Source organism: Mustela nivalis (genome assembly GCF_964662115.1).
Source record: "Mustela nivalis genome assembly, chromosome: 15".
In the NCBI taxonomy this organism is placed as follows: Eukaryota; Metazoa; Chordata; class Mammalia; order Carnivora; family Mustelidae; genus Mustela; species Mustela nivalis.
Genome location: NC_139034.1, coordinates 67,798,199 through 67,823,977, shown reverse-complemented (window position 1 = coordinate 67,823,977; position 25,779 = coordinate 67,798,199). Strand labels below are relative to the sequence as shown.

General features: G+C 36.3%; 1 long non-coding RNA gene across 1 annotated transcript in view; it reads left to right on the top strand.

Annotated features, from left to right (window-relative positions):
- LOC309849063 overlaps positions 1 to 5,062 on the top strand; it is a 129,044-nt gene extending 123,982 nt beyond the window's left edge. The window contains exon 3 of the long non-coding RNA XR_014303463.1: positions 4,872 to 5,062. This is a non-coding gene — a long non-coding RNA (uncharacterized lncRNA). The remainder of the gene's footprint in view (positions 1 to 4,871) is intronic.
- The last annotated feature ends 20,717 nt before the right edge of the window (positions 5,063 to 25,779 follow it).

Here is a 25,779-nt window from a genome sequence, read left to right as displayed (position 1 = left end):
TCTGCTGAAATTTGCTATTGAGGCAAGAACCTGGAGCCTGGATTAAAATAAAGCCGTGTGGGTTAGAGCTACATTTCTACTTAAAGAATCAAGATTAATAACCCTATGTTTGAAAAACAATGCATTCAATTGGGAAGGAGGGGATTCTTCTCAATGTGGTGGACTGAACTGATAAGAGTAGTTGTATTAAAAGATATACAAATTCTAGCTAATGTTTTAAGCATATGTAAGTAATCAAAAGAAAAAAAGAAATTAATTCCAGGCTACAAGTAGAAAGAAGAAGAAGTAGAATTGTGAGTGGGAATTAAGGTTAAACATTTCAGTGGGTATCAAAAGTTGATATGCACATGGGGCACCTGGGTGGCTCAGTGGGTTAAGCCTCTGCCTTCAGCTCAGGTCATGATCTCAGCGTCCTGGGATCGAGCGCCGCATCGAGCTCTCTGCTCAGCAGGGAGCCTGCTTCCCCCCCTTCTCTCTGTCTGCCTCTCTGCCTACTTGTGATCTCTCTCTCTCTCTGTGTCAAATAAATAAATAAAAAGTAAAAATTAAAAAAAAAAAAAGTTGATATGCACATGAATCCCAGTGAGAAACCCGGCCGTGCCATAGACCCTCACACTCAGCACATGTCACAGAGAGACAACACTGAACATCTTGCATTAGATCAACGTTGGGGAAATGCTGGCTTATCTTGGAAATGAGACTATAAATTTTTACCAGTGTCTCAGATATGAAATAATCAAGCAGGATGCTTATAAATCACAGATGAATTGTACAAACTCCAGGTTAAAAGTTAATTTTCAAAAGTGGTTAGAATTTAGACAAACCATATGGATTACAAAGTATAAATAAAATATTTTATAGGAAGACTTCATTCCAGGGCTCTCAGATATAATAGAAAACAATGATACACAATAAATTATAAAGAGCTAGACATAATAGGGAACATGAAAAGATTTTAAAATAAACATGTTTAAAGTGTTTAAAGTAAAAAATGAACTAGAAACACTGAAAAGAAAGGAGATCATACCAGAAGAGCAGAGATACCATAAACTCTGTAAAATGAAAAAGTTTCTGCAAACAAAAATGCAGTCTTTGAATTAAACAACAACAACAAAAAACTAACAAATAGACAAAATTAAACTGAAGATGACTCATCACCTAAGAGATAATAAATAAATTGGACATAAGATATGGAACCCAGGGGAAAGAAAACAAGTCTTGAAATGGGAACTTGATAGCATAAACAATCATATTTAATGCTTTATTCTGTGTGCATTTTTATGATCTATGAAAGTAACTTGGCATAATTCTGATTTTTTTCTTTTTTGATTTAATTTTCCTGAATTTTGTAACCACTGTAAAATTTGTACAGATGACAAACTTGTAACATTGCTATTATGCACACTAGGATTGCAGGGTTATACAGGAAAGTGAACCGACCACCTCGAAGTCTCCACGGCTGTCTTCTCAGAGATGCTTCTATCTTTGGAAGGGCTCGGAAAGCATTTGCTCTGAACAGACTTGCTCATCATTGAGTTAGAAACAGGGAGCAGAAGCATGATTTGTGTAATACCAGGTGCCTGGAATGATGTCAGACAAATCCTAGTACTCCACAGTGCATTTCCTGGGAAGATGAACTTTGAAGATGAGAGTAGGGCTAAGAACTTTGGTTAATGTCTGAGTCTCAAAAGAAGATACAGAACTGTGGGGAAGCTTAAAGGATGAAATCTTCATATGACACTGAGTCTCTATGGACATTGTATTTTAATAAAGATTTTATTTTATTTATCTGACAGAGAGAAAACAGCACAAGCAGGGGCAGACTCAGAGGGAGAGGGAAAAGCAGGCTGTCCCCTGAGAGGGAGCCTGATGTGGGGCTCGATCCCAAGACCCAGGGATCATGACCTGAGCCAAAGGCAGATGCTTACTTAACTGACTGAGCCACTCAGGTTCCTCATGAGCATTTGACATAAACATGGCATAATGTGTCAATGTGTTGACCAAAAAATAGCAAAACAAAGATATTATGCAAAATGAAAAAGGAGATACCATGAGGAATGGCACAGTCTGGACTAGAAAAAATAGACAGGGTCCTTTGGTTGATTCTGGAGGAAACATGGAAAATTAAACTCAGAAAGTGAGGATCTTATGTAGAGACATCTTGCAGACAATCTAAGATAAGGAGTGGAGACTTAAAAATAAATCTAGGAAATAGAGACAAAAATCAAAGATTAACTACACTGCATAGTATAGGTAAAACACAGACAAAGAATTCTAGAGCTTGCAAAAGTGAAGGCAAAAACTGTGGAAAAGAGAAAGAGTTAAAGAGTTGAATCTCTGATGAATTAAAAATGAAGAGATGCTCAAGATATGAGGGTTATTGTTCCATACAGAGGTGTAAGAAAGAAGAATGAAAGAATAGGAAATGAATTCAGGGGAAGAGGATTTGAGCAAAAGGATATTATTGATTTTAATCATTAGTGACCATTATTGACATTTGCAGAATACTTTTTTTGTAGTAACAATGGCATTTCAGTTTTTAAAGTTAAAGTGCTATGCCAGTTATTATCCCCCAAGACTCCCCCAGTCTTCCTGGGCATATGGGTATACTAGCTGCTGGTGAGATTAGAAATTGTAGCTCCTTTATTTATGTTATTATATTTGGAGACTTCTTTCTGTTGCCTAAACTTTCGTCAAAATAAAACGGAAGTTTAAGTCCCAAGTGGGTTGCTACTATAATGAAAACCTAAAATATGTGACACTGGATCAGTGGTTAGGCAATATGGACCCCTGAAGATTGGTAAGGTCATGACCCTTGTTATACCTTCATTATTGGTAACCTGTTGTCTTTGATAACTTGTAAAACAGAGCATGTGGCTATTGAAGCCTTCGTTCTCCAACCTCTGGGGAAATGATTGTAAAGAGCCATAACATGAATGTGTATTGCCTGAATCTTGCTGCTTTGTGCAAATTATTACAATCAAGAAAACACCTCAGGCAAGATTTGACTTCCTTTCAAAACAAGAGGAAGGGAAAGTCCAGAAATATGAGGCTTTGTTGAGTTGGAAAATCTAACTCATTTTGTATTCCTCTAACATATGAAAATAAAAATGTTATTCAGAACATTTATCAAGGCCTGTGTTTATGCTTCCTCAGCCAAGAAAAGTTATCTAAACTCAAGGTGATTGTAAGAAAATGAGTATTACCTTTACTCCAGCCTATTGCATCAAGAGGTCTTCAAGTTATCTTCATCCGAACAAGCTAAGGAGAAAAAAAGGCCCCACAAAATAAAATCTTAAGCCGGGCTTGGAACGATATTCGTAAACAAACACTGTGATTTGTTCCTCAAAGACTGTACTAGAGGGAAGGAAATAGATCAGAAGCCCAATAACTTTTGAGAGAATAATTGCAAAGAACTTATAAGTCTAGCCTATGAAATTCTGATTGTCTATCTCTAAGAGTTTTCAGCCTGCTGGAATTGCAACAGCAAGAAGGGGTTTGGGAAACTGCATCTCCAAGAAGAATAAAAACTTTCTTCAGATCTGACCATAGGAGATAATGGACACAATGAAGAACCCCCGCCCAGATATCAGAGTCAAGGAAGACTGAAAACAAGGTGGTTTTTCTCACAAATCAGAAAGACTCTAACCAATGAACTTCTGCAACATTCAGCAAAACCAACCTTTATCGTTTCTGCCTAGGATTTCAGCATTGACATGGACTGATAGACGTGTTTTTCATTCTCTTTTCTCAGTGGACTCGCCCCTCCCCCCAGTAGCATTTGTTTGTTCCTGTTCCACCATTATATATTATTCTCACTTTCAGTTTTGGACTGAGGCAAGAGGGCGTGTTGTGTTGGGTTCCATGCATCGTCAGGCCTGACTCCTTCCTTCTTCAGTCTTGTTCCAGTCATCAAGCTGAGGATTCTACAGACCAAGCAGCAGCAATGTTCAGATGGAGCCCATGTTCCACTTCTAGGCTATGTTTCAGATACCTGAAACTCCAGAATACTCTATCCAAACAGTCCCACATTGGCCTCCACATTTTACCCACATCTTCTTCCTGAGAGTTGCCTACTCCACTGTTGCCTTAGCTTAAGCCCAAGAACTGGCTAAGGGGCCCCTCTTTGGGTAAGCATGGAATATACTCTGACCTTTTAGGCTGAGTGTCACACAATCAACCACAAAAGAGGGATGTGAAGAGAAGGAAGGGCAAAAAAGGTCAGGAGGTTAGCAGGTGGGGGCATTTATCTTTGTGGTACCATACTCAGGGATAGACAAATGAGTGAGAATTCTGAATTTCTCAAAGTAGGTGGATAAGAGTTATTTTATTCAATAATCCATGTGCTTGATTTATATTTTTTTTTTGATATTTGGGTACATTCTATATAAGCCTCCATTTGTATTCATGCTTCTGTCCCCAGAAGTGTTGGGGCATATAAAAATTAGTGTGGGGAAAGTGAGGATGAGTATAGAGGACAGATCATTTTCCTGTTAGTTTGCAAGTTACCAGGTGGTAAAATCTACAACTAGTCTTAATGGATAGCAAAGTCCATTAGCCACATATCAGAGGCTTTGAGCTGAATGTGGCCATTGGATAAGACCTTGGGTTTTGTCCTTCAGCTAGAGAGGGAGTTAAATTTGTTGGAAGAAATGCACTCAGATATTTGGGGACCACAGGATGGACTCTGGTGGTCTGCAGGATGTTACCCCAAATCCATTCCCCTCTTTCTGAGCACAAGTCTACACGGCTGTAAACTACTTTTCTCATCCTCATACAGCTGACTTTGCTTCTGTACTTCAGTAAAATATGAGCAGAAATGGGAAGTATTTAAAAGATCTTACCCTGTTCCTCCTTTTTTTCCTGCTTAGGGACTGAAATGTTGATGTGGCCAACGTCCCTCATCAGTCATCCTGAGGGAGGCGGAATCCGTGAGCGTGGTGGACATTACGTGGAAGGAAAATGAGGCCACGGCAGGGGTGGGGGAGGGGAATCACGGGCACAGCCTCACTTGCTTAAGCTTTTTGGACTTTAAAATTGTTCCATGTGCATGAAAGCTAAACTTCAGTTAACTAAGGCATTGTTTTTTGCTTATTTGTTTGTTTTTCAGCAGTTTAGTCTTTATCCTAATAAAACTGCTTGGAAAAATATGGATGGATTGCTATTTTTTAACTGTTACTCTTTTAAAGTGGGTAAAAAAAAAAACTCTGTTTTTTTTTTTTTTTTTTTTTTTTAATTAGACTGGATAAGAGACAGATGGATTGCATGGAAATAATTAACTTACAACATTGTCTTTTAATCACATCGTTTTTCACATGCTTTAGAAGTATGATATTAGGGCACCTGGGTGGCTCAGTGGGTTAAGCCGCTGCCTTCGGCTCAGGTCATGATCTCGGAGTCCTGGGATCGAGTCCCGCATCGGGCTCTCTGCTCAGTGGAGAGCCTGCTTCCCTCTCTCTCTCTCTGCCTGCCTCTCCATCTACTTGTGATTTCTCTCTGTCAAATAAATAAATAAAAAAAAATCTTTAAAAAAAAAAAAGAAGTATGATATTAATCACAATTCTAAGAAGAGGCAGGTTTACATTGCCATATGAAGTCTTATCATGCCTATCTCCTCTAACTGTCAGAGAAATATTATATACATATAACAATATAGAGAGCAAGAGTATGAATAACATAGACAGTATAAATTATAGAGTGAATCAGTTATATATAAAAAATATATAAAGTACCTGACATATAGAATAGGTAGAGTAATAGGATATACTACTCTCTATGTGTTCATAAATAGCTTTATTAGTGTATTACTTTCCACACATTCACAGAAAGTATTTGTTTCTGAAACTATAAGAAGATTGAATTTTCACAAGTCACAAAATAACAGAACTTTCAAGGTGTTCTAAAATTAGGTAGAAAATAGTTACTTTATAAGAAAACATCCAAAATGCATCATTAACTCTCTGAATGTGTAAATAAATCTGACATTTGCTAGAAGCTAATGAGATACATGCTTGCTGTCTAACTTGTCAAGCATTCTTTTTTGGAAATCTTAAAAAGGGAAGCCGTCTAAATCTGAGTCATTAAGGTGAGAATAAGTCAAAACACACCAAAATCAGAATCACATTCTTGTCCTCTAAGTGTATTTCATAAGGAAAAGCAAGGACTCCACTGTAGGCTACATTTGATTTCAAAGCCTCATCCTGTGAATTACTGGTTGCCATCGTAAGCAATTTACTCCATTTCCTGGAGCCCTTTGCATGGTAAAAACTTAGGCGTCAGAACGAGCTACAGTTTGGTGTCAACTATTGGCAATGCTGTAAATGTACTTGCCCTTTCTTTTTTCCCCTGCATTTTCCCATTTATTTTGACTGGTCTTTTCCTTCAGAATGTAAAACTCATTGTCCCAGTTATCAGTTTAGATTTAGACCACTTATGTCCTAATGCCTGATAAAACAGTTTGGTCTACACTCCACTCAACCAAAGTGGATGGTTTCTGGATTCAACTCTGTCTCAGATCTGTTCCTTTAAGGAATTTTGATATGTGTGCAGAAAATCATGCCTTTTGCACTGCTTCGGTCCAGAAGGTTGGGTAGAAGGGAAGAATATATACATAAAGCACTGTAATGGAAGAATATGAAATGGCATTTTCCTTTATGAGTCCAAAGGAATATTAGCAGAAAGATGATTTGACAATGACATCATAAAATTGCGTTTCACACACACTGATTGCTCTTTTTATCTCATGGAGCAGTCTCTGGCTTTGTAGATCATCTCCATTATGTATTTGTTTTCTATTTCAGCTATTTTCAGTAATTTACTTACAGTTTCCTTCTTTAGGTATAGTCTTTTTCCTACTATTTAAATCAGATTTTTATTTCATAAATATATTAGCCTATTTGTTTTTCAAATGTAATCACTTAAGTGCAATAAATTGCCCTTTTTTAAAGAGGCTTCTAAAAGTATAAATATTCGTTTAAGAACCATTGGGCTGCATCCCATAATCCATATCAGTAGTATTTGCATTATTCTTCAGTATTAAGTAATCTTGCGGGCGCCTGGGTGGCTCAGTGGGTTAAGCCGCTGCCTTCGGCTCAGGTCATGATCTCAGGGTCCTGGGATCGAGTCCCGCATCGGGCTCTCTGCTCAGCAGGGAGCCTGCTTCCCTCTCTCTCTCTCTGCCTGCCTCTCTCTCCGTCTACTTTTGATCTCTCTCTGTCAAATAAATAAATAAAATCTTAAAAAAAAAAGTAATCTTGCATTTTCATTTATATGAAACTGTTACATATTAGGATTTATATCTCCCATAATATTTTCCATTTCCATGTTATTTTATTGTTTTCTGATGCAGATTAGATGTTCATTACATGTTTTTCTTAGCATCATGGAAATTATATCCTCTATTTCCACCTTTTAAGTGGCTATTATTGAAATTATCAAGTCCATTTCGCTTAAAGTTTAAGTGAATAAATTTCTCCAACTTCTTTTTGAACAATGTAATATCCTCATAATGCTATATCTAAGAATTTCCCTCTCCTGTCTCTTTCTAACAGATATTATTGTCCATTCTTCTGATTTTAATCTTCTAGTTATCATTAATGGAGACATTCCAGTTTCATAGCATCAACATGTGTTTCGATTTGCCTATGCACTTACAGATTGCCTTTGGTCACAGACCACACATTTTCAATTCTTTTTGTGGGACAATTTTGTTCCTTTGGGAATTACATATAAAAACAAATTAGAAAGAATTAATGGATGGCACAGCCACTATATTTATGTATATATGTGTGTGTGTGTGTGTGTGTGTGTGTGTGTATGTATATATGTATGTATGTATATATTTGGAAAATTCTCTTATTTTAGTTTCATTCTAAAGTGAGAATAAAGATAATTAACTCATATTGTGTCCAATCTAGATTGAATTCTGTGCCTATAATACTTTAAACTCACATAAAGCTAATTGGGCATCATACATTTATATATCTCCTTACATCTAATTTTAATATAATTTGCAACCTGAAACTACTTTTAACCATAGTGTTTTAAAAAGAGCTGTGCATTTTCACAGTAGCTGATTTCATGGCTCTTATGCTGTAGAGAATGGTTTGATGAACTGACAAAGTGTGGAAGACAGTGAGTACATGGTTTGCAGTGATTGTTATAGGATTTATATTTAAATACTTGTCAATGGCAATGGAGGATATTTAGCATTAAGAATGCAAATGAAAGACATAAATTTGAGGGAGGTGTAAAGGAAACAATGTAGAGTTACATTACATTACTGAGTTAGACTTAGTATTAGCTTGTGTTTTGTCACTTAACCCAGTTGTAGAAGTTGCAGGAGAAATTGGCCTGTGGCAGAAGTTGTTGCGAATGATCAGCTATGATGATTTTAACATATTAATAACTTAAGAATGAAAATAAATGCTTTAAAAATGTGTCAAAGGAGGTCTAAGAAGGGTTCTATCTGAATATGGCATTATCAAGTCCCAGGTTATTCACTCAGCATTCATGAGCTTTTGCATATGAGTGTTTGGGGTCAAATGCCATTACCTAATAGAGGCAAATGTTCATTGCTTTGTTTATGGATGGGATGGTGCTTCGACTTTTGTTCATTTTTTTCAAAGATTCCTCCAGATAATGGATGTACTTCAATATTTTTGCCAATGAAATCTTTACAACTTAAACCACAATTTTCACAATGCTGAATTACTGTTTTGGTGATCATAATAATTTTCTTTAAGGCTACTTAATTGCCCAATATAGATTTCTATTAGTGAATTTATTCTCAAACTTTACCTCCAGCCACCCCTAGATATATTAAGAGGCAATCTAAAGGCTTAAATCCAATTTTGACTTTAATTCTCTGAGAGTCAGCTCATTATTACTAATAATAAGTAGAGCTAAACTACTTCAGCAAACATGTATGAAGCATTGGGCACATAATAGGTCAATAGAGAAGTCCCTTGTTATCTGCAGCAGATATAGTCCATGACCTCCAGTAGATGCCCAAATACTGATACACTATGATTTTTTCTACACATGCATACAATGATAAAGTTTAATTTATAAATGAAGCTCAGTAAAATATTGACCTTCCAGTAATTTATCAGAAGGAGGGTTATTTGCTTCTGGACTGCCTTTGCCTGCTGGTAACTGCAATTGTGGAAAGCAAAACCATGGATAAGAAGGGAGTACTGGGGGTGTCTGGGTGGCTCAGTGAGTTAGAGCCTCTGCCTTCAGCTCAGTTTGTCATCCCAGGGTCCTAGGATGGAGCCCGGAATTGAATCAGGCTCTCTGTTCAGCAGGGAGCCTGCTTCTTCCTCTCTCTCTGCCTGCCTCTCTGCCTAGTTGTGATCTCTGTCAAATAAATAAATAAAATCTTACCAAAAAAAAAAAAAAAAAAAGAAGAAGAAGAAGAAGAAGAAGGAGGAGGAGGAGGAGGAGGAAGAGGAGGAGGAGGAGGAGGAGAAGGAGAAGAAGAAGAAGAAGAAGAAGAAGAAGAAGAAGAAGAAGAAGAAGAAGAAGAAGAAGAAGAAGAAGAAAATACGGGAGTACTGTATGTTATATTTGTTCTCATTTCCCTGCCTTGCTAGTCCTGAATTTACATGTATTATTTTACCTGTAGGACTAAATTATTGGGATACAAGCAAAACTCTAAGAAGTCTTGTGACAGCTGGGCTTCTACCTAGGATAATATTTGGGAGAAGAGAGGTACCTAGTTGGCTCACCTGTGACTTGATCTTGGGGTTGTGAGTTTGAGCCCCACACTGGGGGTAGAGTTTATTTAAAGAAAAAATTATTAACCACTTGTTAAAAGCTCAAAAGACTTTTGATTATTTAGGCAAACCACAAATGTTGACTCCGTTTGAAGTAAAAGACTCACTAATGTCAAGGAACATGCAACACAGTGAAGACAGGATGAATTCTCCACACATTATATAAACCAGAGTAATAAAATATGGTAAAGGCCCTGGCGGTCCAGATCACTAGGCTCTAAGAAGCTGTGGATGCTTCCAGGAAGTCTCAGATAGAGTAAATTATAGGAAATCATTATACTAAATGGTATACTTGTTTCTGTGGCTGGAAACTGATAAGGGAGATTCAGCAGTTCTGTTGTACAGCTTTTTCTATTCCTTATTTGTTCCAGGAAATGAACATATAATTTGGTGTTGTAGCAAACATATTTTTCAATATGATCCTTTGTTGCATGATAGCTTCTTATGTCAACAAATAAACAAACAAATGAAACAAACAAATAAAGAACACACAGAAAAACCTCTACCTTGCTCTTCTTGGGCAAGAAACCGAATATGAATGAATGGGGAGAAACTTTCAAATCTTGCATTTTCCCTTCCTGTCCCCAGGCTTAGGCAAAGCAATTAGAACAGTTTTACTCTGAGGCTCCATCTTAGAGCAAGGCTTAAGATTATTGAGTGAAACACAATCTTGTTAGAGAACGGAAAAAAAAAAAATCATACTTTGAATCTAAAGTGTGAATCCATAATGACAGCGAAGGTATCTGTCAGGAGGGAGGAAAAGAGCAGAAAAGGTGAGCCACTGACTAGGGAAAAGACACGACAAGAAGAGTCTGGAGCCCTAGGTGGCAATTTTATGCAATAGGAAATCGTGCTGGCCCTTGTTTCAAAGTCTAGGGGAAAATAACCAAACTCCTAAAATGCACTTTAAGGCTCATATATTTCAGGAATAGCATATAAAAAGTGGTTGCAAGCTAAAACTGCACAATTCTAGTTCTGCAGCATACATGAGAAAGCCGGATATCGTGTGTCTTTAGCCTCTCTGTCATCTTCATCTTTTCCTCCTCTTCCTCCGCATCTTATTTCTTCTACTCTGCCTTCTCTCTTTTCTTCTTTTTCAATGACACTCACAACACTAGGCTCTGGACGGACCCTGTGTGGAACACACTGAACTAAAAGTAATTAGTGACTCTGTGATTGCACTTGAAGTGTCTCATCTAAAACAAGGGATTCTGAGAAAAGAAAAATTAGGTTAATCAACTCTCTCAGATAAACAGCAGTTAACAATCAGATCAAACAATGAGGACCAAATTCTAGGCCTGGCAATCTCATAAAGTGTTGAACACACAAAGAGGAGGATTTTAACCTGGTGCGAGAGATGCATCCAAATGTTTTATTTTTGCATTTGAAAATGCTGTGCTGCTTCAGGTAATTCAATAAAATCCAAATGGAAATTCTTTCAAGAAAAGTAAATACAACTTCTCTTATCAGGTGCCAATTTTCTGTTTAACGATAAGCAAAATGGAAGGCATCTGTTTTAAAACAGTTGACATAGGAACATAATCCCTCCTCTTTAAAAAAAAAAAAAAAATCAGACTTTATTCATCTACAAGTGGGAGTCAGTTTTTAGCATATTATAATAAAATAGATTTTAAAGAATAAATTAAGTTATCGATTTGTCCAACAAAAGAGAAATTCCCCATTGAAAGCGTATGCCATTCAGGTAGAATGTATACTGACTTTCAATAGATTATACACTGAGATAACTTGACATTTCAGATCATCAAATCACACACAAGAATCTGAGATCTTACACAATATCCTACTTTACTTATAATTTCAAAGAGAGAAGTCATGAGACAGTAGTATATCTAGCTGAGTTCCTAATATATCAGTTTTCTAGGTGATATAGCCCTAGATTTGCGTGTCATTTTTAGCAATTGTAGCCCAACCAGGCACATTCTATTAGTAACACATTGATGGATTTGTGAAATTTATCTGCCATTAGAGTATTTTCAAAGAGATTTGACCAGAATGAATTGTAGCTTTCTGGGTAATTCTTTTCTTCTCAATAAACTCTCTGACTTTGGTCAATGTACCCTTGACACATATGTCTCAGTTGTCCTTTTATAATTTGTCTTAAATCAGCTTTTTCAATATTTCATTCAAAATAATAAGCCTCTTAACATCTGAATTCAAAGCATATAATGGGCATCAGGATTTATTACCACTAAAAATGGTGATAGCAGCTATAGTCTTTCTGAAGACTTTCATTTATTTAAAGCTCAATTTTTTTGTTTTTAATTTTTAGCATACAAAGTTGTTTGAATATTTTCTAGATTGTACTAGATTATGTAACCTTTCTATAAGTCACTTTTAATTTTTTGTGACCAGTAATTCTCTATAGGTATTATATTAATTTGAGGCTTTAAATGGGCTTCCAAAAATATTCAGTCATCCTATGAGTCATTGTCTACATCAGTTTGATTTTCACTTAATTCTAGCAATGAGCTTATAACCCTTTTGTTATAATATATACATATTGCAGAATAATGAAAACCATTATTTCATGCATTCAAATTCAATTAAAATTATAATGTCATTCTTATTTCTTCCTAACAGAAATGACCTTGACCATTAACCACATATTCTCAGTGACTGGGTGGAAACTAGATGCCACTGATGAGTAATTCTATGTTATAACAGTTTGTGAACATATCCATATTCCAGTTGTCTAGAACACGCTTTTATAAATGGTGACTCCATGCGATATATCACTACTCACCAACTTCTTTAATAATAACATGGAGTTATTCCTTTCTGTTGCCAATGCCAACCAGCTGCTTCATAGAAAAGTCAAATTCCCTTTTCAGTCTATGTTGCCAGTGCTACTTGAGAATAAAGGTCAAGACCACACTGTTTGGAGATGTTCTGCATTAAGACCACAGTGTTCCCATAAATGACCACCTCTACCTCTTAGCAACTCTAACCTTTAAAAACATTTTGTTCCACAGTTTTTAGAATGCCAATAGCTCTTCTGGGGTGAAGGTTTAAGCACATTTCTGGCACTATTGATGGGTATGATGTTCCATTAGAGGAATCCATTAGTTTATTTACTCATAGCCTACAGATGAGAAATTAATGGTAGCTATAGTCAGACATCGGTAATTAAGATCATGGAGGATAGTGGTGGATATGAGGCTGTTTCTTTTTGTTGAATCATCCAGTGGAATTTTTACTTATAAATATCTCTGAAGAGTTAGAAATTTTACTCTACTTAAGACAAATACATTTGCCATAATTTTATGGAGTCATAAAAAGATAAGATACTCCTTGGTCAGGGTGCCTGGGTGGCTCAGTTGGTTGGACGACTGCCTTCGGCTCAGGTCATGATCCTGGAGTCCCAGGATCGAGTCCCACATCAGGCTCCCAGCTCCATGGGAAGTCTGCTTCTCCCTCTGACCTTCTCCTCACTCATGTTCTCTCTCACTGTCTCTCTCTCAAATAAATAAATAAAATCTTTAAAAAAAATACTCCTTGGTCAGAGATAAAGGATAGATTATTATTCACAGCAAAGACAATAGCCTGAGTATCAGGAGTTTTGCATTTATTCCTTGAGCCTCAGTTCCTACAGGGTGTTGAAAGGACAGTCAGATGGCCCATGCCCTTGCAGAAGGGTTTGTTTTAAAGAAGAGGAATTTTGATCTTAGAGAATCAGAATATTTTATTATGAATGTAATTATCCCTAAATTTTGCTCCAAAGGGTTACATTATCTCCATCACCAAGCCTATAAGCAAATGTCTCCCTGGTTACTGAGGGAGATACTATCTTCCAAGACAGTTCACTATATGAATGTTCTTGAATAGGTTTGGCAGAACAGAAGGCAGCTAGTAACTTTTGAAACACACAGATGTGAGTAAGGTCTATGGAGAAGTCTCTCTCCCAAACTTCACTTTTGTTGCTGTACTGTCTTGGCTTCTGGAGAATTTTTTATTCTGTCAGCTGCTCTAATTTATATGGCAGAGATGGAACAAAATCCATTCAGTTTGTCTGTAAAGTATTTAATTAAGTCTACTACAAAAGGTCTCCGAAAGGCATAAGGTCAACTTGCACTTTTTTACTTCAATCATGCATTCCAGGGTCTCAGACCAAACGACCTGAACAAATCCCCTTTTAGTTCATATGGGTTTACCTTAGAAAGCCAGATGCCTTTCTCCCTGTTTTTGTGTTGACCTTTCCTTTGGCCCAAAGGCATTAATCCATGTATAGCAGAATCTATTAACAACTCGACAGATTCTGCCTTGGCTGGTAGGGAGGAAGTCTAAGACCATTCTTTCATCTACAACAACCTAATAAATTAAGTTCAGTATGAGCTAAATGTCTCCCAGGGCAAAGGGTTGTCATTTATCATTTCATTTAAAGTCAGAAGTAAAAGTCTACTTGGGTGACTTCTGTTGTATGCATTAGTCATTAGTAAATTAGTAACTCAATAATTAGTAAATCAATAATCTTTACAGGAAACTCTGCCAATTAGCCAAGTGCAGACTTTGTAAAGGTCTTTGTAATTGTTTGTAGGTTACATAATCTATTAATGGTGTGTTTTTAAAAATTGAATCTTTTCTATGACCATCCCTAAAAAATAAGTCATCACATTTCAGGGAAGGAGGGAAGTTAATACTTGGCTTCCATGTGAGAGATACAATCCAGGGTCACACACAGTACTCCTGGAAAGAAACTGTCATTTAAATTTGCTGGAGCTTCCCAGAAGGAACTTATATAAGTTTGGGTCACAACACTTGACTATCTTCAGCTTAACCTACTAGCTAGCCTTTAAGCCATAGAATTCTGGGTGGGTTAGAACAGATTCAACCCTTGTTTATTTTGAGTCTGCTTAAATGCTGTCAGTTCAACTTATTCTGTTTATTCACTCCACCCATAGGTACTATTCATTCTGATTTCCAAAAATAATCAATGTGATTTTCAATACAGACACTTTTTTTAGTTAAATAAACAGCTTTTTGCCTTAATAATGAAACATAATGTTCAGACCACAGGGGCAAGGAGGTTTGTGGTTGACTTTATATTTGGTCCCATGGACAATAAAGCCATTTGCTTGTGTATGCTTTTATCCTTTTTAACAACTTTGCTTTATTAGAGATTTTTGACTATACGACTTCTACTTTACAAGGAAGCTTTTTTGATATTCTTTCTCCCTGATTTAATACCTCTCTAACATCACACAAATCATGATTGGTATTTTTGGCCTTAGAATTATCTGCTGCCTTTGTCCAATGAGAGCAATTTTGACCATGTATAGTAACATGGTCTTTCAAATGGACTATAATTAGCTATATCAACCAACTTATAGTAAAAAAAAGAAAAACAAAAAACCAAAAAAACCAAAAACCAAAAAACAAAACAAAACAAACAAAACAAAATCAACTATTAAGTTAACATACTGGTGAGAAGATCATTAAAAATAGTTTGTGGGGATAAAAATATTTACTGTAACCATTCCATTAATTAGAGCAGTGACCCTGGAATCAAGCCAAATAATCTAACTATTCAAAAATTTGAAGAATATTCCTACCCCAACTACTCCCATTGATTTTGTAGGCAAGATTGAAATTTTCTATACAATTCTCTAGTTATATATGAAACTTTTCAGTCTGTTGCTGGTGGTCCTGAACTTCTTCCTACTCTGCCATTACATCTCGATTACTTGTGAGGTGAAGGCAAAGCAGGGTAAGTTTGATACTGATTCTTGTGAATCAGATTTGGCAATTTGAATATGTGTTATCTATGGTTATCATTGTGTTCCAGATTTCCTTTCAGAACCACAACACATAACAGCTAAAGCACTTTTGGGGACAAGAAAAAGAAAAGAATGGGAAAACAGAATGAGAACTTGATGCCAAGATGGCTTCTTTCTCATCTTTGGTAGAAAATGACAAAAGCTATGGAACAAATTATAAGTGACAAATCTTAACAATGGAAATTGGAAGAAATAGATCCAAAAGTACTGTTAAGTAGATGGTTATACAATACATAACAAAAGAGAGAATTGTGAAAAATTATGTTCTCTGGTTGATCTTACTAGAACTTGTAAAAACTAGATCCCTAAAAGAAGAGGTATGAGTAGTAGAAGAAAAGCATGTATTATATCCACCTAAGCAGATGTTACATTTACTCATAAAGTAAACTATGATCACTGACTATTTTTTAAAAGTGTTCAAGTACTTGAGGACCAAGTATATGTGCTCAATGACTTTAGAGTGTATTCTGTTAAATAGTTAAGGCACTTCAGAGGAGGAATTGCAGAAGCCTGGTGAATAATCATTAACATAGACTCTTAAGATTAACAGGAAACCATTGATAATTCTAGATACTGCTAAATTAATTAGATTATTTGTCTTGAGATCTAACCTCCAAGTAGGTACAGTTTTTTTGTTTTTGTTTTTGTGAACAGATAATTTCTGGTATAATGATAACTAATGGGCTATACTGAGGCAATACAGGGATTTGGCATACTTATTTTCAGAGGGGTAGCAGCTACACACACTTATCATCTCACAAGTGAAGTTTACCTTCCAAAGTACAGATGTCCCAAGACTGCCTTTTCAAATGGCCACATGGACAAATCAATTTAATTGTTATTGACTATAATAATGCTATGATAAGAATGCCCCAAACTGGAAATACTCATGTATTTTTATTATATGAATGACATTTTTAGGAAGTAGTAACTGACCTTACTGACCTTCCTACTAACAGGGGGTGACAGATAGAAATAAGATTCATAATATTTGAAGAAAGGAGTGAAAAAAAGGGAAATTGGCTGGATTTCTACTGAGGACTGGAAATTCCCTTACCAAAATTTATAGGACGGATGGCCATGCTGACACCACATCCACATTTTAAAATATCAAGACAACTTTTTGGGGTACCTGGGTGACTCATTTGGTAAAGTGACTGACTCTTGATCTCAGCTCAGGTCTTGATCTCAAGGTTGTGAGTTCAAGCACCACATTGGGTTCTATCTATGCTGGGAGTGAAGCCTAGGTAAAATAAATAAATAATCAATCAAGACATCTTTTAAGAAATCTATCATAATCTAGAGAAACTCAAATGAAATTAAGAGAATTATGACCTAGAACAGAGATATGTTGACAGTGGCTAAATTTAATCCCCCTACTTATTTTTTTTTGAGAGGCAGGCAGAGAGAGGGGGGGAAGCAAGCTTCCTGCTGAGCAGAGAGCTTGATGTGGGGCTCAATCCCAGGGCCCTGAGATCATGACCTGAGCCAAAGGCAGAGGCTTAACCCACTGAGCCACCCAGGTGCCCTAATCCCCCTACTTAAAACCATAGTATCTGAAGCAAATTGCCTAAGGAGCAAAAATCTATTCTTCCAACCCTAATGGAACATCATAGGCTAAATTCAAAGATTTAGGTCAAACAACCTTCAAAACTTGGAGCAAGTGTTCTGCACAACTGCTTAAATTTGCTAAATATTGGCACTCAATACATAGTGAGATCTATTTGTGGGTGACAGAGATGGTTTGAGTTTGAAACTGGAAGTTTATACAGTTTTAGTGTTAAAGAGGTTTAAGAGTTGGTAAAGTTTGTTTTTTGTTTATTGGTTTCTTTTTGCCTTCTAGTTCTTTATAGACAGCTGTGATCCCACTAGGGTCCCTCTGGGATCCCACTAAGCTAAGATGACAGTTTGGGGCTGCTGAGGTGGTTGTAATATGTGACATAAGATCACAGAGAGGAGAATACTGAATAAAAGCATTTTAGAAATTAAAAAAAAGTAGAATAGGTAAAGTTTTTAATTAAAAAGTGTGACTAGAGATATTGGTCTCTAGGTCCATTGCCTTTATCTGATTTTATAGATTTTATGTATTTATTTGAGAGAGAGAGAGAGAGAATACAAGCAGGGGGAGCAGCAGAGGGAGAGGGAGATGCAGATTCCCTGTAGAGCAGGGAGCCCCACGTGGGACTCAATCCCAAGACCCTGGGATCAGACCTAAGCAGAAGCTTAGCAAATAAGCCACCCAGGCACTCCACCTTTATCTAATTCCATAACTGCAGTGGATTTTATGTAAAACTGGATCAATGATGTCCCAGTCATTTTCATGGAGATTATTGACCTAATCTTCTCATTATCTAGTTCCAATTGGCCACATTAGGAATCTTTCCAATAGTTCATCTACAATAACAATTTCTGAACAATGTAGAATTCCAGGAAAGAAAAGACTTCTCATTATTAGAAGTATTCTTGTGTTCTAAGATCTCTAGTAAGTGCCATCTATAAATTGCTTTTTTAAATTTGGGTATTTTCTTCAGGAAGAATTTTTTTTTCTAATTATAGATTTCCTTCATTTTTTTTTTTTAGATTTTTTTATTTATTTATTTGTCAGAGAGAGACAGAGAGAGAGAGAGAGCACAAGCAGGCAGCGAGAAAGGCAGAGGTGGAGAGAGAAGCAGGCTCCCTGCCAAGCAAGGAGCCCAATGTGGAACTCGATTCCAGGACCCTGGGATCATGACCTGAGCTGAAGGAAGCGGTGTACCTGACTGAGCCACCCAGGCGTTCCTAGATTTCTTTCATTCTTACAGATGGATTATTTGTATTGGAGTAAAGGGCAGTCGATGTTATATCTATGTATGTTATATAGTCTAATCATGGAGAAAATTCCAATATAATAACACAAATTCAGTGAATATTAACTAAGGAAGGGGAGGACAGTTATCTCTTAGCATTATGATGTAGCAGTTTTAGCAGTTTACTTATCAATAGGGCGTGTGTGTATGTGTGTGTGTGTGTATATATATATATATATATATATATATATATATATATGTGTGTTTCCTCATTTACTATTTGCAACTCTACTAAGAGTTGTTGTCATTACTCTCAAAATTCAAGGGAAAAAATTGATCTCATGAAGTAAATGGACCTTATAAGGTAAATCTTGCATGAATTTATAAAGAAGAGGTTACAATCAACATTTTCTGGCCCATGATCTTTTTATGGCATGATGCTAAGAAATAAAGATAAGAAATGAGTCAAATCTGTTAAAAGGATTAGCATATCAAAACCATTAAAAATTAAATTTTATATATTGGAAACAAGACATCCCTTAAACTTCAAGCTGATTGTAATCTGAAAGTGCTCAAATGTTACTACAGATAAGTAATCCATATTTTTTTATAACCATACAGAAAGCAAAATTTCATAGTATAAGTGATTTGAAGATTTTAAATGATAAGAATGGCAATTACCTTAACTATTCTTTCTGAAGTTGAGGTGACACTGCAAGGATTACACTAACAACAAGTAATTTTGTATGGTCAGTGAGATTTATTTGTGTGTTTTATATGCCCCCGGCTTTGTGACATACTTAGCTTACTTTGAAACCTGTCACCTAAACTCATATGGATTTGAAAAATGTTCAATCAATATTTTATTTCCTCTATCCATGTAAAACTTTTAAAATGAATGAGTGGTAACCATTGTGATTCCACACTGCATTCAGAAATCTCATATTTTTAAAAGAAGATGCCAAATTACTCTGCAAGATCCATTTTCATTTATTCATGATTACAGGAGCTCCTTCTGTTCTGAAATTCTTAGAGCTGGTATAGCATAAGCAAGAGTGGAAAAGAAATATACATCTCTTATAGATGGAAAGAATCATTTATGGATCTTTTGTTGGTACACAGATCCAACATCCTCCAGGGAGAGTCACAAATCCTGGTAATGTCCCTGTGTGTACAATTTTGCATTTGATGTTCAGATTTAACTGACAGATGTGTAAAATCACAAATAATTGAATGACTCCCTACTGACTTCACAGCTGTATTATAGAGGCTGGAGAGTGTGAATTACTACAGGGACGGTCAGCAAGAAGCCACACAACATTGCCCAAATCCATGAGTAAGACACTCATTTGTAAATATGAGCTTGAATTTATGCATATAAAACAACTTTTTCCATGAAATGTAATTTTAAGATATAATCTTTAGTTTAGAAAACTGGTCATAAAATTTTTAGTGGTTATGCTATGACTATTATGGAATTGAACTAACAGCATCAAATTACCATAAATATGCTTTTTTCATTGCTTTCAGATTTTGTTCTCTTAATTGCTTATGCTTCCTTTTTATAATACTCCACATATTCATTTTGAAATTAAATGGTGTATGAATTTTGTTAGAATTATACCAATAATTCATTTTGTGTATGTTTTTAAATTCCTATTTATTCAAAACTGCAAATCACCAATAACTGAAATTAATCCAGAATTAAATTTGGTTGAAAACTTTCAGAACTTTGCGTGATAACTTAAGTGAACTTTGGAAATTTTGTATACCAGTTTCTCTTTCTAGTCTCTGAATATTGTATCTGAAGGTTGCAATGGGTTCCTTTCCTATTGTGGTTATCATTTGGGGAGAAGAAGTAGGGAACTTGACACTGTTTTTCTTACTACCTCAAAATGCAAGTTAAGGGGTGCCTGGGTGGCTCAGTGGGTTAAAGCCTCTGCCTTCGGCTTGGGTCATGATCCCAGGGTCCTGGGATCGAGCCCCGCATCGGGCTCTCTGCTCAGTGGGGAGCCTGCTTCCTCCTCTCTGTCTGCCTGCCTCTCTGCCTACTTGTGATCTCTGTCTGTCAAATAAATAAATAAAATATTTAAAAAAATGCAAGTTAAGTAGTGTTATTTGCTTTGACAACAGTATTTTGTATACACTAATAAAAACATGATCCAAAGAATATCATATTTATCAATTTGATTAGCTATTCCATAAAAAAGAATGCAAAAAAATTAAAAAGAAAGACAAAGTGGGTTTTTCCTGCTCCCAGAAATGTCCCAAGAAAGCAGGTCTTAGCTTTATAGCCCAAGGAAAGATTATTCAGATGGCCAAAAAGAGGTTCCTGCCAATTTCTCTCAACTTATTGCTCTGTGAAACCCTATGGTCTATAAACTGTGGTGGAGTCTGCTTGTTATCCACCCTAAGTTATTGTCTCTCTCTTTTCCTAATAACACACCTCCTCTTAATTTTTATTTATTTACTTAAAAATGTTTGTTTATTTTAGAGAGAAAGAAAATTTGTGTGTGCACAGGAGCAGGGGAGGGGCAGAGGGAGAATCCTCAAGCAGACTCCCTGCTGTGTGAGGAACCCAACATGGAGTTGATTGCAGGGCCCTGAGATCATGCCCTGAGCTGAAACAAAGAGTTGGCGGTTTAAATGACTGATCCACGCAGCTGGTGGCTGTAGGTCATTACTACGTCTCTTTTTTAAAAGGGTAAATGAGTACATGTTGCAGAGACAAGATTTTCCAGACTTCCACTCTTGAAGGTGTGACCATGTGGCCAAGCTCTAGTCACTGAGATGGATAGAAGTGTCCTGTGTTCATTAAAAACATTTGATATCACTCAGGGCCCAGTGCTCCTTTTCCTTTTTCCATCTACTTCCTGGTATGCAAATGAAATAATAGAATCCCCAGCAGCCATCCTAGATCATGATAATCAAGCTCAGAGATGTCAGGATGATGAACTGGAAGGAACTTGTGTTCTTGAGTGCTGAGGAACTACAATCTCAGCCTCATTCTGCCAATTTCTACCCTTCAATTACATGAGAGAAAAATAGCTTCTATTTTGTTAAAACTTATTTTGGACTTCACTATTTCTCGCCTCCAAGTTTAGCCCTAATGAAGTCAACACGGAAGCCTGCAGTCATCTTTTGGGAAAGCAACATATTAAAGGAGCCCTGCTCTCACCTTCATAAAATTGCTCCCTGTAGGAAAAAAAAAAAAATGCTCTGGGGACTGGTTGTGCAAACTTCATTTTCCCCTCAAAGTGGTCTTAAAAGGGTCATAACAGAATCTACTTAAAACTGAGAATGCACAACTATACCAGAGGGGGTTGTAAAATGACCAAATGAACCATATAAAATATACTGAAATAATGTAAGCAACATAAAAATATGTCAAATTTGAATATGGGCTATTCTGCTTTAAATCCCACCAAAAAAGTGAAGTACAGAAATCTTCCTTTGTTAAATTTTTAATCCTGGTTTGACAGATTGATTCTGAGTTTCTTCTGTAAGAGTTGCATTTACATCTAGTTCTTATGGAAAGGAAGTAACTTCATTACTAGAGCCAAAATATAAACTAGTGCATTCCCATTTTGATTACTTGTTACAATATGTTTAATGCAACTGAAAACATACCATCACTGCATTAACAGTATAAAACAAATTAGAAAATCCCAAGCACGTTTTTAATCCATATGATAATTGATTAAAAAAATTCCCATACCAAACAAGTAATTGAATTCATACTCCATTTTTATTACTGGTCAACCAGATGCTTAGCATAGCCATAATATTCTCTTCAAGAAAATAGAGCAGAAAACAAAGGAAAGAAAACAGAACATCTCAAGTTCAGCTTTGTCGCTATGCAAAATAGTGTATGTAGGTAATCAGAAATGAAAAGTGATGCTATTAATAATAATTAAGTAATTACACCTGGGACATCTGGGGTTTATGGTCATTCTAAATGGTACCTGTCCTCTGCAACAAATCTGTGAAATTAAACTCACTCACTCACTCATTCATTGAATAATAATTTTAATGCCAAATGTGTGCTTTGAATAGCTCTAGGTCTAGGGATAAAATGATCATCAAGCTGGACAAGGTAAATATGCTTAATAATTTTTCATAACTGTAAGGAGGAAAGAAATATACAACAATTAAAAATAATTTTAGATAATGGCCAGATGCACCAACAACCTAATACATATCTACACTGATAGCGACAATGAGCATGGGAAGATAGACAGGAAAAGTGCCCCTTAAGCAAAAGTCTTCATAATGAGAGGGGGCCATTGAAATGGAAATGGTAGAAAAGATTGAACTCCTTTTACAGCACAGAAAATGTGAATTTATTGAAACAGGGATGAGCTTTCTCTGTTCAAAGAATAGACAAAACTGGGAAAAAATTAGCAAATTCAGAGAAATCTACTAAAGTGAGTTTATTGTGGGATTTCTGTTTACAATAGCAAATTAAATATATTGACTACTTTCTTATTTACTCTCCAAGTAAATTGCAATCCAGTAAATACATGGAAAAATGGACAAGTTCATAAAAGCTCTGGACACAAAGTGTATCATCAGTTGGCCAAAGATGTCAATTAATGTTGATAATGTTGATAAATGATAGAAATTAGGTGATTTCACGATGAAAGTCCCCAGCAGAAACTGACATTGTTTTCAGAATAGCGCATGGAGTTTCTGAAGTCAAAATTCCTAGGAGGAAAGGTAGAAGAATTTTAGTAGAGAGCAAATATCAGGCACATCCCCCAGAGTCAATAACTGAAAGACACCAACAATATAGACAAAGGACTCAAGTTCTTTAAAGGACTCGGTTATTAAACACAGTGAAAATCCCTGTCAAGGAGCAAGCCACCTAGGCTTCCATGGCTCTTTCAGGAAATTAAGCCACCTAATCAGGGTAGTCGTCTCTTATTGTCTTTCCAAAAAAATTTTTTGTTTACCACTTTAGCTAACACACACACACACACACACACACACACACACACACTGTTCTCTAGCTTTTCAGGAGACTCCCTCTGGTTATGTGCCTGACCAGCAGATGTGCTGAAGACACCAGTCAGTAACTAATGGATAACAATGAGGATGAACTGTAGCTCAGTATCCTAGCTATGCCGTTTATCTGAAGATTCATACTTAAAACCTAATTCACAACAGTATATGTTGTAAACATTCATAAGGATAATAATTTTTAAAACTTATACAAAATAGCTGTGTTGTATTTTACACATCTGTACTACCAGCCAGTCAGAAAGATTTCCAGCAACTGGAGAATAATTATACACAGAAAATATTTTGGTATAGGAAGTGAACTGGAATTCCTGTTTTCCTACCAATCTCCCAGTTTAAGTCCTTGAAACAACCAACCTAAGTAAATTTTGAGTTTGAATACCAGATGCACATTTTCTTACTTAAAAAAAAAATCATTTATTTTATTTTTTTAGTAACCTATAATGTATTATTTGTTTCAGGGGTATAGTCTGTGAATTATCAGTCTTAGACAACTCACAGCACTCACCATAGCACATACCCTCCCCAGTGTCCATCACCCAGCCACCCTATCCTTCCCCTACACCCCCCGCCCCCACAAGCAGCCCTCAGTTTGTTTTTGGCTCTCCTATGGTTTGTCTCCTTCGCCCGTCCCAACTTGCTTCATTCTTCCCTCCCTTTCCCCCACAAATCCCCACACTGCCTCTCAAATTCCTCAGGACAGAAAGATCATATGATAATTGTCTTTCTCTGATTAACTTATTTTGCTTAGCATAATACCCTCTAGTTCCATCCACGTTGTTGCAAATGGTAAGATTTGGGGGGGGGGTTGATGGCTACATAGTATTCCATTATATATCTATACCACTTATTCTTTATCTATTCATCAGTCCATAGACATCTAGGCTCTTTCTATATTTTGTCTATTGTGGACCTGGCTGCTATAAACATTCGGATGCACATGCCTCTTTGGAATCACTACATTTATATCTTTAGGGTAAATACCCAGTAGTGCAATTGCTGGAGGATAGGGTAGCTCTATTTTCAACGTTTTGAGGAACCTCCATACTCCAGATACACATTTTCTAAATGATTTTGATGCCTAGTTATTAACAAGTATAAACATCCTTTGGATTAATACGGTCTTGACCCATTCCTCACAAAATTCCCACAGAATAAGATTAGGCGTAGAAACAACAGAATTAGACTCCAAGATTTTGAGACTTTAGAACTGTAATGCAAATAAGATAAAAATGTGTATTTAAAGGACTTTACGGACTGTAGGGATTGACATTGTGAGCAAGTGATAGAAACCAAGATGATTAGACAAACCTGAGAAAGGAATAGTTGGACTTTTAGAAGTGAAAAAATGATTGTGGAATGTCATTCATGAATAAGATAAACAGAAGATTAATCAAAGCTGGAAAATCAATTACATGAACATCTGGAGTGGAGCATGTGGAGTGAGAAGATACAAAATCAAGTACAAAATAAATAAATAAATAAATAAATGAAAAGAAGTTAAGAGCCATAGCAGAGAGACAATGTTGGGATAGCTAATCTGATATAGGGGGCCTCCTCTAGAGGGCAGGCTTTTATTGAGCATCTATAGGGCCATTCTATCTTTGCGTATTACATCTTCCCATCCTCTTTATTCTTTCTTTTGGGCTACTGATCAAATTGAGAGGTAGAGTAGATAATTGGTCAAAGTCAATATTAATTTGATATTGCAAAATGCCAACTAGTAGTAGCAAGAAACATCCTTGAGTTGACGACATGTATCTACAATAACACTGTAATAAACTGAACACTGAAATAAAACTGTAATAAAAAATAAATGACATAGGGGCATCTGGGTGTTTTGGGGGTTAAGGCCTCTGCCTTCGGCTCAGGTCATGATCCTGGGGTCCTGGGATCGAATCCCACATCGGGCTGTCTGCTCGCAGGGAGCCTACTTTCCTTCCTCTCTCTCTGCCTGCCTCTCTGCCTACTTGTGATCTCTGTCTGTCAAATAAATAAATAAAAATGAAAAAAAAAATGACATAAAATGCCTATGTTAACTGCCTCTAAAACCACTTACTGAGGCACTAGCCGGAAGAGTGAGATAAGAATAAGGAAAGAATATTGAGAGATTGGAAAGACACAGTAACTCTCATTAATGTTGCAGATTTTATTATTTTCTGCTGGTGAAGCAAAAAAAATCTAATAAAAAGGAAGGATAAGATAACTTAGCAAATTTTGAGGTATAAGATAACATAGTAAAGATAATTACATCTTTATATAAAAACTATAAACAAAAATATGAAAAATGAAAAGATATCAGTTAGAAGAAAAAAATTCACATCTATTATAGAAATAAATTGGGGCACCTGAGTGGCTCAGTGGGTTAGGCCTCTGCTTTTGGCTCAGGTCATGATC